This window comes from Oryctolagus cuniculus, chromosome 9 (genome assembly GCF_964237555.1).
Source record: "Oryctolagus cuniculus chromosome 9, mOryCun1.1, whole genome shotgun sequence".
NCBI lineage: Eukaryota > Metazoa > Chordata > Mammalia > Lagomorpha > Leporidae > Oryctolagus > Oryctolagus cuniculus.
The window spans coordinates 62,660,384-62,672,720 of record NC_091440.1 but is presented as its reverse complement, the minus strand read 5'-3'; the positions used below and the strand labels follow the sequence as shown (position 1 = coordinate 62,672,720).

The 12,337-nt window shown below is 41.4% G+C and overlaps 1 protein-coding gene across 11 annotated transcripts in view; it reads left to right on the top strand.

Annotated features, from left to right (window-relative positions):
- The window catches only part of ENOX1 (ecto-NOX disulfide-thiol exchanger 1), a 603,118-nt gene that overhangs the window by 298,029 nt on the left and 292,752 nt on the right, over positions 1-12,337 (top strand). For all 11 annotated transcript variants that reach the window (XM_051850654.2, XM_051850652.2, XM_070048766.1 and 8 more), the window contains one exon: positions 11,357-11,502. The gene's annotated coding sequence lies outside the window, so the exon portion shown is untranslated. The remainder of the gene's footprint in view (positions 1-11,356; positions 11,503-12,337) is intronic.

Below are 12,337 nucleotides of genomic sequence, written 5' to 3'. Positions count from 1 at the left end.
GCTCATTTTTCAGTTGATAAGTTTATATGACCCGGGAATGATGTCACACATATCCAGATGTCCCTTTGTACCCCTGCTACCAAGTCCTGATAAGGACATTGTGACGAAAATTACTCATCAGTATCATTCACGATCATAGAGCATATATAAAATATTTAATAATACAACTAGGAAAGAAATTTTAAAAATACATGATGAAGTGATGTGTAAAAACAATAATATATCATGACCAAGTAGATTTACTCCAGATATGTAAGTATGTTTTAATATTAAAAAAATTATTCCCAGTAGTAGACTACATGATTAAAAAAATCACATGAGTATCTTCATAGGTGTGGAGACAGCATTTGATAAAATTATAACAACTAATCATGATTTAAAAATAGCTCAGCCAAACCAGGAATAAAAGAGTTCTTTAATCTTTGTAAACAGATCTATGAAAAGCCTACAGCTAATGTTGAAACAATGAATGCATTCGTTCTAAATCAGGATAAAGGTGTGAATGTCTAATCTTACCATTTTCGGCCAGGTTTGTACTATGTGTAGATCCTAGCCATAGGGCTCGTAAAAAAAGAAAAAGAAGCATATAAAATGGAAGGAAAAAAAAATAATAAATCTATCTCTACTTCTAAAGAGTAATTACAAACTCTGTATGGAAAGAAAAAATAGTGTACAAAAATCCCAAGAAAGTTAAAAAGATTTATGTAATCAATTGAATTTAGTAAGGTCTTACAATTCAAAGTCAATATAAAATACCAATTCAATTTCTATAATTAAGAAGCAATTAGAAAATTAATTACAAACTATCAGTATAGTAGTATTCAAACTATAAAAATTTAATATAATTAAAGAAAGAAGTTAAAGACCTGTACACTGAAAATAATAAGATATTCCTAGGAAAAATTTAGGAGGCTTAAAAAAGTAGAGAGATACACAGTGTTTTACATGAAATATTCAAGTAATTAAGATGTTGCTTTTCCAAAAAAATAGTACAGTACCAAATGGTAATTTTTATTTTTGTTTTTGATGAAAATTGATGCACTGGGTCTAAAATTTATATGGAAATACAAAGACTTGGAAATGTCAAACCACTTTCAGATAAAGAATGACACTGTTGTGAGACGAACCTTGATTTCAAGACTTAGTATCAAGCATCAGTAATTAAGAAAATATGATATTAGGGGGCCAGCACTGTGGCTCACTTGGTTAATCCTCCACCTGTGGCACTGGCATCCCATATGGGCACTGGGTTCTAGTCCCGGTTGCTCCTCTTCCAGTCCAGTTCTCTACTGTGGCCTGGGAGTGCAGTGGAGGATGGCCCAAGTGCTTGGGCCCTGCACCCGCACAGGAGACCAGGAGGAGGCACCTGGTTCCTGGCTTTGGATTGGCGCAGTGCCGGCCGTGGTAGCCATTTGGGGAGTGAACCAACAGAAGAAAGACCTTTCTCTCTGCTCTCTCTCTCTCTGTCTATAACTCTACCTGTAAAATTAAAAAAAAAGAAAATATGATATTAAATAAGGATTAACAAATAGATGACTGAAATAGAATAGATTGTCTGGAAATAGACAAATACTTAGAAAGCTGATTGATTTTTCACAGATACCATTGAAATTTCATGGGATAAAGGAAGGGCACATTAAGAAACTACTCTGTGAACCTTAAGTAAATTGAAAATAGATCTTTATAAAAATCAAGAGTGGGAATGGGAGAGGGTAGAGGAAGAAGGGTTGGAATATAGGCAGGAGGGAGAGTAGTGTGGGAAGTCTCACTATGTTCCTAAATCTGTAGATATGAAATACATGAAACTTGTATCACTTAAATAATTTTTTTAAAAAATAGAAAAAAGAAACTTTATTAACTGTAATGGAATAAAGTAAATGTCAATGCATATTTCACACCATAAAAAATATATTTATTCTGTAATTCACACTCTAGTTTTTTTTTTTTTCTCCCAACTCTGTAGTCTTTTACATAAATGTAAAAACTTTAAGTCTTCTGGAAAAAAATAGTGTAATGTATTGGAAAGATGACAGCTCTTTCTTGGGATAACAAAGGCAATCACATAATGAAGAAAAGTTATACTTCAAAAAAAAAAAAAAAAAGAAAAGCTAATCATTGAAAGATACTGTAAGTAGACAAACCAGAGTGAGAAAATAATTTCCCATACATACATGACAGGGGAGTTGAATCAAATATAATCTTCACAACTTCATACAAAGAAAACCCTTCTCCTCATGGGAAAGTTAATCAAAAAGAACCTGCCCCAAAGAAGATACAAGATTATTTAATAATAAGCTGTGATATTGACACCATTAGTCACAACGCAAATTCAGGTTTATGAGCCACTTCATACCCACTAGGATAGCTAAAAATAGAAAGACCCAGGGCATCAAACATTGGTGAGGATATGGTAATACAAAAACTCTGATACAGTACTGATGAGAGGGTAAAATAGTATAGCTATTTTTGAAAAACTGGTGGCTCCTTATAACCTTAAACATGTTCCTGCACTATGTCCCAGCAACCTCACACCTAGTTAAATGAAAGCTTTGCAGCTCTGTATAATAATATAAAGCCTTATAAAAATGTCATAATAGTTCTTTTATAATAGCCAAATACTGGATCAATGCAGGTGTCCATGAATGGGAGAATGGATAATAATCTGTGGCGTGTTCATACAATGGATTCATATCATGGGAGATGACTGACTTACACAGTAGAATAATACTCATGAATTCACTGCTAATAGATTTAGCAGGAATGATAGCTCTCAGGAAGAGAAGCCAGACATGAAAGAACACATGCTGTAGGATATAATTCTATATCTATGGAGTTCAAGGACATGGAAGAAACATCTATTGTGAGAGAAATTAGAATCTTATGTTTGGGAGGGCTTGCCTTGTGAGGGTGGTGAACATGCCTTTTATCTTGACTTGAGTGTAGATGTATACACTTAACATCAGTGTGTCTTACTGCATGTGAATTGTACACCCACTGGGAAAAAATTAGACTAGTTTTTGATATTCTCTACTGATATCTGAGGGAAGGATTTATGAAACCTTGGGTTTTCAGTAGTCACATAGGAAGGAATGCAGCATTTGTCAGACTATGCAAATCTCCAAGCACAGGCACCACTGCTTTCACTAGTGGCCATGCAGACACACACCAGCTCCTCTCTTGAATTTCTACACTCTGCTAGCAGTTTCACAGTTTTCCCCAGACCCAGGCTCAGAACAGTCTTCTAATCTTTGACTATTTATTTTCTCACATCATCAGTTTCATGTAATCCTAGAATTTCTTTTCAATCTATACATTTTTCTTCTAAGCAGTCCTTGTTTTATCTTATCCCTGGTGTCTCTCTGACTCACCCTTTTAGCAACAGTCTCCTCCTTTTCCCCTTATTCCAGACACTGATGCCAAATGCATGTTCAAAAACACTCCTCATCAAAATCCATGGCATACAAAAATGCTTCTGATAACTATAAACCAGACCACAACAGAAGTTAATATCTGTTATTATGGAGTTCACACTCTAGTTTCGTTCTCTAACTCCATAAAATTGCCATGTCAGCCTGTAGTGTGCCATGATTCTTCTTACCTCTACTTCTTTGCTAACTATTGTGAAAGAATATTTGTGTTCTCATACAGTTTTCATGTTTATTTGTACCTTTTTTAAATGCATTTAGAAAGTAATTAGAATTCAATGTGGTGTGCACTCTGGGGGTTGTCTCATATTATTCTCACAGTATATGTTGGTCAATGCATTAGTCAATTGTGATTATTTTAATGGTTGATTTTGGATGTCAACTGGATTAATGGATAGCCTGATAGCTGGTAAAGCATTGTTTTATTTTCAGTGCTATATCAGGCACTGAGCCCATCCCTCTTCTGCTGAAAGGAAAACCCAGGTGGTCTGGCATTTGGTTAGAACAATTGGGCTGTTCTGAGTGTGTCTGTGAGGCTGTTTTGAAGGAGGTTGGTATTTGAGTTGTTGGACTGAGTGGGGAAGATCTGTCCTCAATGTGGTTGGGCATCAGCCAGTTGGCTGGGGGTTCAGAAGGAACAGGAAGGCAGAAGGAGAGAAAATTTGTGTTTTCTGTCTCAGAACCAAGACTCTTTTCCTTCTGCCCTTGGGTGCCAGAACTCCAGGTTCCCAGCATTTGGACTGCACGACTCCAGCCAGTGATTCCCTGGGTTCTTGGGCCTTTGACTTCGGATGGACATTTATCTCACTGGCTTCCTTGTGTTCTGAGGCTTTCACACTTGGACTCAACTATTGGCTTTCACACTTGGACTCAATACTATTGGCTCTCCTGGTTCTCCAGCTTGAAGATGGCCTGTCATGGGACTTGAGCCAGTTTCCTAATAAATCTTTGCCAAGTGCATGTTTCTCTCTCTCTCTCTCTCTCCACATACATACACACACACAAACACATATAGAGAGTGAGAAATGGAGATATATTTATATTCAGGGATGAGATGATGTTATTTTGAAGACTATTAAATACAAAAATCTCTTCAGCAGCCCAATAGACGAGAGACCCAGGGAAGAGTTGATACTGCAGCCTAAGTCCGAAGGCATCCTGGTGGCAGAATTCCCTCTTTGCTGGGGGAATCTAGATCTGTTTGCTTTTAAGGACTTCATTTGATTAGGTGAGATCCACCCATTTTATAGAAGGCGCTCTTCTTTATTGAGATTAATTTGACTACTACTCTATTGGTTTAAATGTTAATTTCATCTAAAAAATAAGCACTATAGCAATAGCCAGACTCATGTTTGACCAAAATTCTGGGTATTGTGGCCCAGGCAAGTTGATACATAAAATTAACCACCACAGTAATCTGTACATGGTTTAGCTGGGCCTTAGTGCTGGCTCTCATAATTCATTGGCCAGGCCCATTGTCATCCCAGTTGGGGCAGGGACTACAGTCATATTTCACTCACTGGTTGTGGGTAGGATTCAGTTCCTGAGGCTGATGGACTGAGGGCTTCAGTACTCCATGGGCTACGGCCTCAGAAGCTTGCCTCTGTCCTATTCCAGAAGGCTTATCCATAAGACAGGCCACAGCATGGCAGCCAATGTCTGCAGAGGGAGAGGTCAAGAGACCTGTGATTTCCTGTCACTTTTGTCAGACTGTGATTCTTTAGAAGCAACAGATGCAGCCTACACTCAAGGTACATGGGAAAAGGAGGAGTGAGTAGATATACAAAGGGAGAAATCCTGGTATGGAGTCAGGTAACAAGTAGAATACAGCTTAGACGTCCTTGACGACTTTGCTTTAGGTTGCCCAGTGGTGAGGGAACAGGAGTCTTCTCGAAACACAACGAACGACATGTGAAAGGACCCAGGTTTGAGGTTTGAGATAGGGCATAGGTGGTAGGAGGACGGTTCTTGACGGGGGAGAGGAAGGAACATTGTATCCTCACATGGCAGAAGGTGGAACAGCAAACTACTGAGGGCTGCGTGGAATCTCTTTTATAAGGGCTGTAAAGCCATTCACGAGGGAGGAACCTTCATGGCCTGATCACCTTTTAATTTCTGTACCTCCTAATACTATCACATTGGAAACATCCTCAGACTACAGCATTCTGTCCTTGCCCCTGCCCCAAAATACATGTTCTTCTCCCATAGGCCAAAAGCCTTCACTTTTTCCAGCATCAACTCAGGAGTCTGAAGTCCACAGTCTCTGAATCAGATATCTGTGACAAACACAAGGCATGAGCGATTCATCCTGAGGCAGATTGCTCTCTAGCAGTGAACCTGTGAAATCACAGTTATGTGCTTCCAAAACACAATAGTGGGGTAAGTGCAGGACAGACATTTCTATTCCAAAGGGGAAAACAGGAAAGAAGAAAGGAGCAACAGATCCCAAGTAATTGCAAAACCCAACAGAGCAAACATTGTTCAATCTTCAAACTTGACAACAGCCTTCATCTTCATGTCTTGCTTTCCAGACACACTGGGGCAGGAGTAGAGTCTCAAAGGCTCAGCTCACTGCTTCCCACTGAGTGGCTGGACGCAGAACATACAGTAGCTGCCATGAGTTGGAGCCCACTGCTTCTGCTTCTTCTAGGCTGGAGTTGCATGCTAGTAGCTCTACAGTTATGAATTCTTGGGTCAGGCAGGCCTCATCAGGCAGCTAAACCAACTAGCACCATGATCATATACTTTATAACCGTATGGTTCCTTCACATATTATCCTACGAGGGCCCTCTGCAGTGGCCCAAGCCCCAGTTCTGCTGGGCATTGCCCTAGTGGGAGCTGTTCGCCACAACCCCACCCCCATGACAAGTCTTTCTTGGCCCCAAGCCTGTCCCAGACATCCTTTGAAATCTAGGTAGAAGTACAGCTCTTAACACTGCAGCTCTGCAGAGTTTGTACAGCCTGTTCTTGCTGCAGTGGTGGCCCAGGTTGCACCTTGGCCCACCTGGGCCACAGCAGCCAAAGAGCACTGCAGAAAGCAGACGTGGGGCACAGAGATAGGAGGCTGGCGGCCCCGTGCAGGAAGCCCAGAGGTCCCTTCCTCCAAACTCTCCAGCTCTAGGCACTCGCACTCTGAGGTTGTGATGGGTATGGTGATCTTGATGCTCTCTTAAATGTCTTCAGAATCATTCTCTCATTGTCTCGATGATTCATATGATGATCTGGCTTTCTTCTGTCTCTCCTGATCTTCATACTGAGTGGTTGCTTGGTCGTACCCAGGCATTCTATCCTAAACACTCTTCTTTTATTCTTTACATGGCCACTTTGAGAATTTCCCAAATCTTTACATTCTGCTTCTCTTAATTGTAACATCTGCCAAGTCATTTCTCTCCTCTTGCACTTTGCTATAAGCAGTTAACAAATTCCATGTGGCATTCTGAATGCTTCCCTGTGTAGAGATTCCTTCCACCAAATAGCCTAGTTCATTGCTCTGAAGTTCTACCTTCCACAAAATCCTAGGACAAGACATTATTTGGGTACTTTTTAACAAAAAAAAAAAAAAAAAAAAAAAGAGGCCCTTTGTACCTTCTCCAGTATCCTGTGTCTTTATTTCTGTCTGAGATAGCAACAGAATAGCTTTCACATCCATATTTCTAAGGAACACTCAGTTCACAGCCACCCGAGTAATTCCAAAGAAGAATGAACCTTTCTTTACAGCACTCTTCTTCTGAGCCCTCACCAGAATTGCCCTAATGCCGCTTTCCTATCCATACATGGTTCTTCCAGCTTTGGCTGCAAAATTCTTCCAGCCTGTACCTGTTACCCAGTTCCAAAGTCTTGTCTGCATCTTTAGCTATTTGTTGTAACTGTATTCTACTTCTCTGCTTCCAATTTATCTTAGTTCATTTTAATAAAATATCATAGACTGGATAATTTATTGGAAAATGATTTTCTGTCAGTTCCGGAGGCCAGGAAGTCCAAGATCAAGATGCTGTAAGGTTCAGCTTTCTGGCGGGGACTGCTCCCTGCTTCCAGGTAATCCTTGGGGTGGGAGGAATGCTTCTACTGATTGCTATGAGAAGCCTCTTTTATAAGAGTCTTAAATCCTATTCAGGAGGGAAGAGATGGCATGGCCCAATCACCTCCTAAAGATTCCCACCTCTGCACACTAACACAATGACAGCATGTTAGTTTCGGAGGGGGCATTTGAAGCATGGCACTGTCCTTAAGCAGACACCCTCAGGCTAGGAAGCAAGGGAAGTGTACTTTTGTTCTTCTGTTTAATACAATATTATGTGGGCCTCCAAGTCAGTACAGTGTTGTATGGGTCTGGCGTGGGCAGCGTGGCTTGTCTCACTGAGCCCTTATAAAGGGGGTACGTTGAGAGTCTATATTTTAAATCCATAACTGATGAGATTCCTGCCAAGCTTCTGAGTTGAACAGAGCCCAGAACGTGGAGGAAACAGGAATGTTCGCTAACGCAATAAGACGTTTCTAAATGACTGATACAAAGTCAAACAAAGGCTTTGTTTTCATGACTTCTAAAGATTCATGGCCACAGTCATTTTGTGGTTCTGTGTCTCTGACAATATAGTGCATCTTTTCATTACACTGTGCAGAGGAAAAGGGTGTGTGGTTTCCCTCCACAGTGACAGGCGTGTTTTCTTGAACAATACCCAGGAAAGGTCACATTGGAGATTTGAGTTGCAAGCTCTAGGATTTAAATTTGAGGCTCAGTTTAAAAATGTCATGTCTAGAGCTTGCCAGTTTCCATTGAAAGCCACCATGTCATTTTGGATTACAGCTGACTAAAGCAGGGGCCTGTGGGACATGGCAGTTTTCTTAGGTGCAATACGTATGTTTTCTTCTTTGCCTCGTTTCCTTGCTGTGTTGTGATGGTAGCCATCTACCGTACACAGAATTTTGAAAAATAATCTCTACTTTCCTGGACTTTTTTTTCCTCCCTAAAATACCTCATTTGCTGACTTTCCAGTTATCACCACAGGATGTCCCTGAAAACCTAACCGTTTATGTGTGTTTGTTTAAGTTGGTCTTAAATGGTTGCTTCCTCACTGACACCTGCTGTGTTGCCCTCAGCGCCCACGCCCACGGAGGGGATCTGCTCACTCCTCTGAAGCCCCAAAGCACTTGCAGCCTCACTGCGGTCCTCAGGCTGTGTCGTCCAGCACCGCCACTGTGATTTCCTGACCCCCCGTGGGCTCTGACTCTCTGCTTCTCAGTGCACCAACATTTTATCTGGCTCATCCCACTTCATCCTCAAAATGGTATTCGGCCGGCGCCGCGGCTCACTAGGCTCATCCTCCGCCTTGCGGCGCCGGCACACCGGGTTCTAGTCCCGGTCGGGGCGCCGGATTCTGTCCCGGTTGCCCCTCTTCCAGGCAAGCTCTCTGCTGTGGCCCGGGAGTGCAGTGGAGGATGGCCCAAGTACTTGGGCCCTGCACCCCATGGGAGACCAGGATAAAGTACCTGGCTCCTGCCATCGGATCAGCGCGGTGCGCCGGCCGCAGCGCACTGGCTGCGGCGGCCATTGGAGGGTGAACCAACAGCAAAGGAAGACCTTTCTCTCTGTCTCTGTCTCTGTCTCCCTCTCTCTCTCTCTCTCTCTCACTGTCCACTCTGCCTGTCAAAAAGAAAGAAAAAAAAAGAAAAAAAGAAAAAACGGTATTCGAAGAAAATGTGTCAGGTGGGGGGAGCTCGGGTTAAAGAACTTGGGTGCCTTGGTCAAGGTCACACAGCTAATAAGTGATGGAGCCAGAATACCCGCAACAGTCTAATCCCAGACCCCATTGTTTGAAACACCAATGGGTGCCACCGTCGTATATGTTTTGGCATTTTAGTTGTATCCCTTTACAAGACAGGATGTTGCTTAAGGAAAAAATTCTCTTGCTATTCCAGTGTTCTTGGAGTTTTCTGACATTGTTTGACTGAAAAGTACCCGATAAATTGTGACTGGTCAAATAATTGCAAATTGCCATTGGGGTTTTCTGGCAAACTTGTCTGTTAGCTTAGGCATATAACCTGACACTTGCTTTTACATGATGAGGAAAAGGAAAGTTAGTATGTTTACTTTAAATTTTTTTTTGATTTTTAATTATTTTTTAACAGAGTCAATGGGATACATAGATACACTTCTAAGAACATAATAATTCTCTTTCTCCCTTCCTCCCCCCTACCCTTTCTTCTACCTCTCTGTTGGTCTTTTTTTTTTTTTTTGGTCAGGTAACATTTTAAATTTACTTTATAGTAAGAGGGCTTAATACTTCACCAAATCACCGAATCAGAAGTTTAACAAGTAAAGAGCAAAAAGACCCTCATTTTTGCTCTTTACTTGTTAAACTTCTGATTCGGTGATTTGGTGAAGTATTAAGCCCTCTTACTATAAAGTAAATTTAAAATGTTACCTGACCAAAAAAAAAAAAAAAAAAAAAAAAACCAACAGAGTTTCTGTTTATCTTGCGTTCCTGTCACTTAGGTTAGATTTTGTGGTCCAAATACTTGTCTCCCCATTCTTTGTCAAGCTTTTCTTTCATGCAAAGATATGCTGGCTGTGTTTCACTTTGTTCGTTTTTCTTTTCTTGTTTTTTTCCCCCAGGGACTTGAAAATGCTATCAATCATTTTCTTTCCCCTGTTTCTGTATTCATGTTTTCAGCCTCTGTTGCCAAAAATAAAAGAAACTAAAAATTTTCAAAGTTAGGCTCGACCTTCCCGACTCTCTCCCTTTCAAGCTCAGTGTGGAAATGAGCTCAGACTTCCAGGACCCAGACAACAGTCTGTGGCAGTAGAAGCCGGCACCTGGAGGGACACTTTGAAGCGCTCAGTTGGTGGGCACTGACCCTGAAACGTACCTTGAAAGTGGGTGTTGGGAAGGCTGGTGGAAGGAGGCTGTGGGCCTGTCTGCACTGGCACCAGACCACCAGAAACAAGTAGATAATTGACGAGAGACGAGAAGGGAAATCCAGATAGAGCCGGTGCTGAGGCGTGCTCCATCACCCCCAGCCATCACGATGGATGTAGCCACATCCATCACTCAGTGACATCCACAGAGGATGTGGGCTCTGCTGCTAATTGCACTGGGAAGACTAAGTATCCTCTTCCACCCAAAGTAGGGGAACTCCGCGTCACGTGGAGAGGCCAGGGGAAGGCGAGAGATGTGCATCACCACCACTGATGCAGCGAGTTGGAGCTTGGGAACCCACGCCCTACCCAAGGGAGCTCCTCCATTTCCAACGCACCCTGTGTCTTTGCTTAAGGAGGAAAAGTGGGAGAACAAGTCCACTGCCTGAAGCGGGATGTCTGTGTTTCTTTAGGCCTGATGGAATAAAGATAATAATTGATATGAAGGTAGAGCACATTAGGAAAGATGATTTCTTTGCTCATTTAGTCATATTTGAGTTAATTCTCTATATCGCAGCACTATCTGCTCGCCCATCAGTTCTGTGCTTGATTTTTTTTTTTTTTTCTGAATCATGTACGGCACAGAGTGAGAGGAAGGAACGAGCTAGGCTTAGGGCCTGTGACTTGAGCTCAGCCATCTGTGTGTTAAGTTTTCTCTTCTGTAAAATGGAGCTGGCGCTCAAACTGCAGGGCTGTTCCGATCAGAGAGTCCACGGATACACGGTGCCTCCTGCGTGACAGACGCTTAGTGACTCAGGGAGCAGCACGGGTGCCCACAGTGTGCACAGACCCAGCCTGATCAGATAGCAGGGATCCCTGTGCTTTGTTATAAAATCCTCGCCTTTAGAAATTTCTGAATGTGGTACTGAAAGGTTAATGGCCTACCCCGCTGTTGGTGAAGGGGCACCAAATGAATAGAAATCCCTAACGTCATCTAGTAATACCTGCAGGTGCCAATACGGTACCTTCCGACACGAGGGCTGTTTCCTAATGGTGTGCTTTCCTTTGCTTCCAGAAGCACCTGGCATGTCCGAGCTGCACTGTCTTAGACGGGGCTTCCCTTGTGAACAGCTGTCCTTGAAAAGCCTTCCGTGAATAAGTTGTTTCAGTCAAGTTCCTCCAAAAAACACATTTGCCTTCTGATCGTCTGGCAGTTTTAAGGTTGGTATTAATTTTTCCATTTTTCTTTCTGCAGTTATGAATTTTGAGGGATGCTTTTAAAACGGAGAATAGTCGTGCTGTATTTCAGTAGCAGTTTTGGAAGTAGATTATGCGCAGATTGTAATCCTTTGATTTCATTGGGAGATACAAATGAAAAGAAATGTGACATGCTATTTGTCATACTTAGGGTATACTCCGTGGGGTGTTACAAGGATATTAGAAATAAAATATACTCCAAATTGGCTTAGAACAAATTTTATTCCCAGGTTCATAAATTTTAACTTAATAGTTTCAACAAATTGAGATATTAAGTGCCTATATATCATAATTACTTTCAATTAGTTATTACCTTATGGATAAATTCTATTTTAGAAAATTGAAAAGGAAAACTGTATTTGTCAATATCAACTAGTCTCATCTTTATATTTTTATAATTCTTAAATCACAGTTGAAAAAAATGTTTTCATTTAGTTCAACCAGGGGTCTTCACTTTATGTTTTATCAATGATAATATAGGGGGTTTTTTTTGGGGGGGGTCACGTGTGTGTGTGTGTGTGAATTAACAGTTTAGAAAATACTTAACAATATTATTGCTTAAGGAAGAAGCCTGTTTGTAGAGCAGCAATTTCATCTTGGAAGTGCATTTACTGTTGAGATAGTACCATATAGAACACTGACAAAGACCTAACCAAAAGCTAAATTCTCTCCATGCATCTTTCACAGCTGGAAAAAAAAAAAAGAGAGGGTGCAGGGCAAGGCTTAGTCCGTCGAGTGGATGAAAACTAAATGAAGAGCATACAAAAAGAGCCGCTGTACGTTCTAGCATGACACGTCT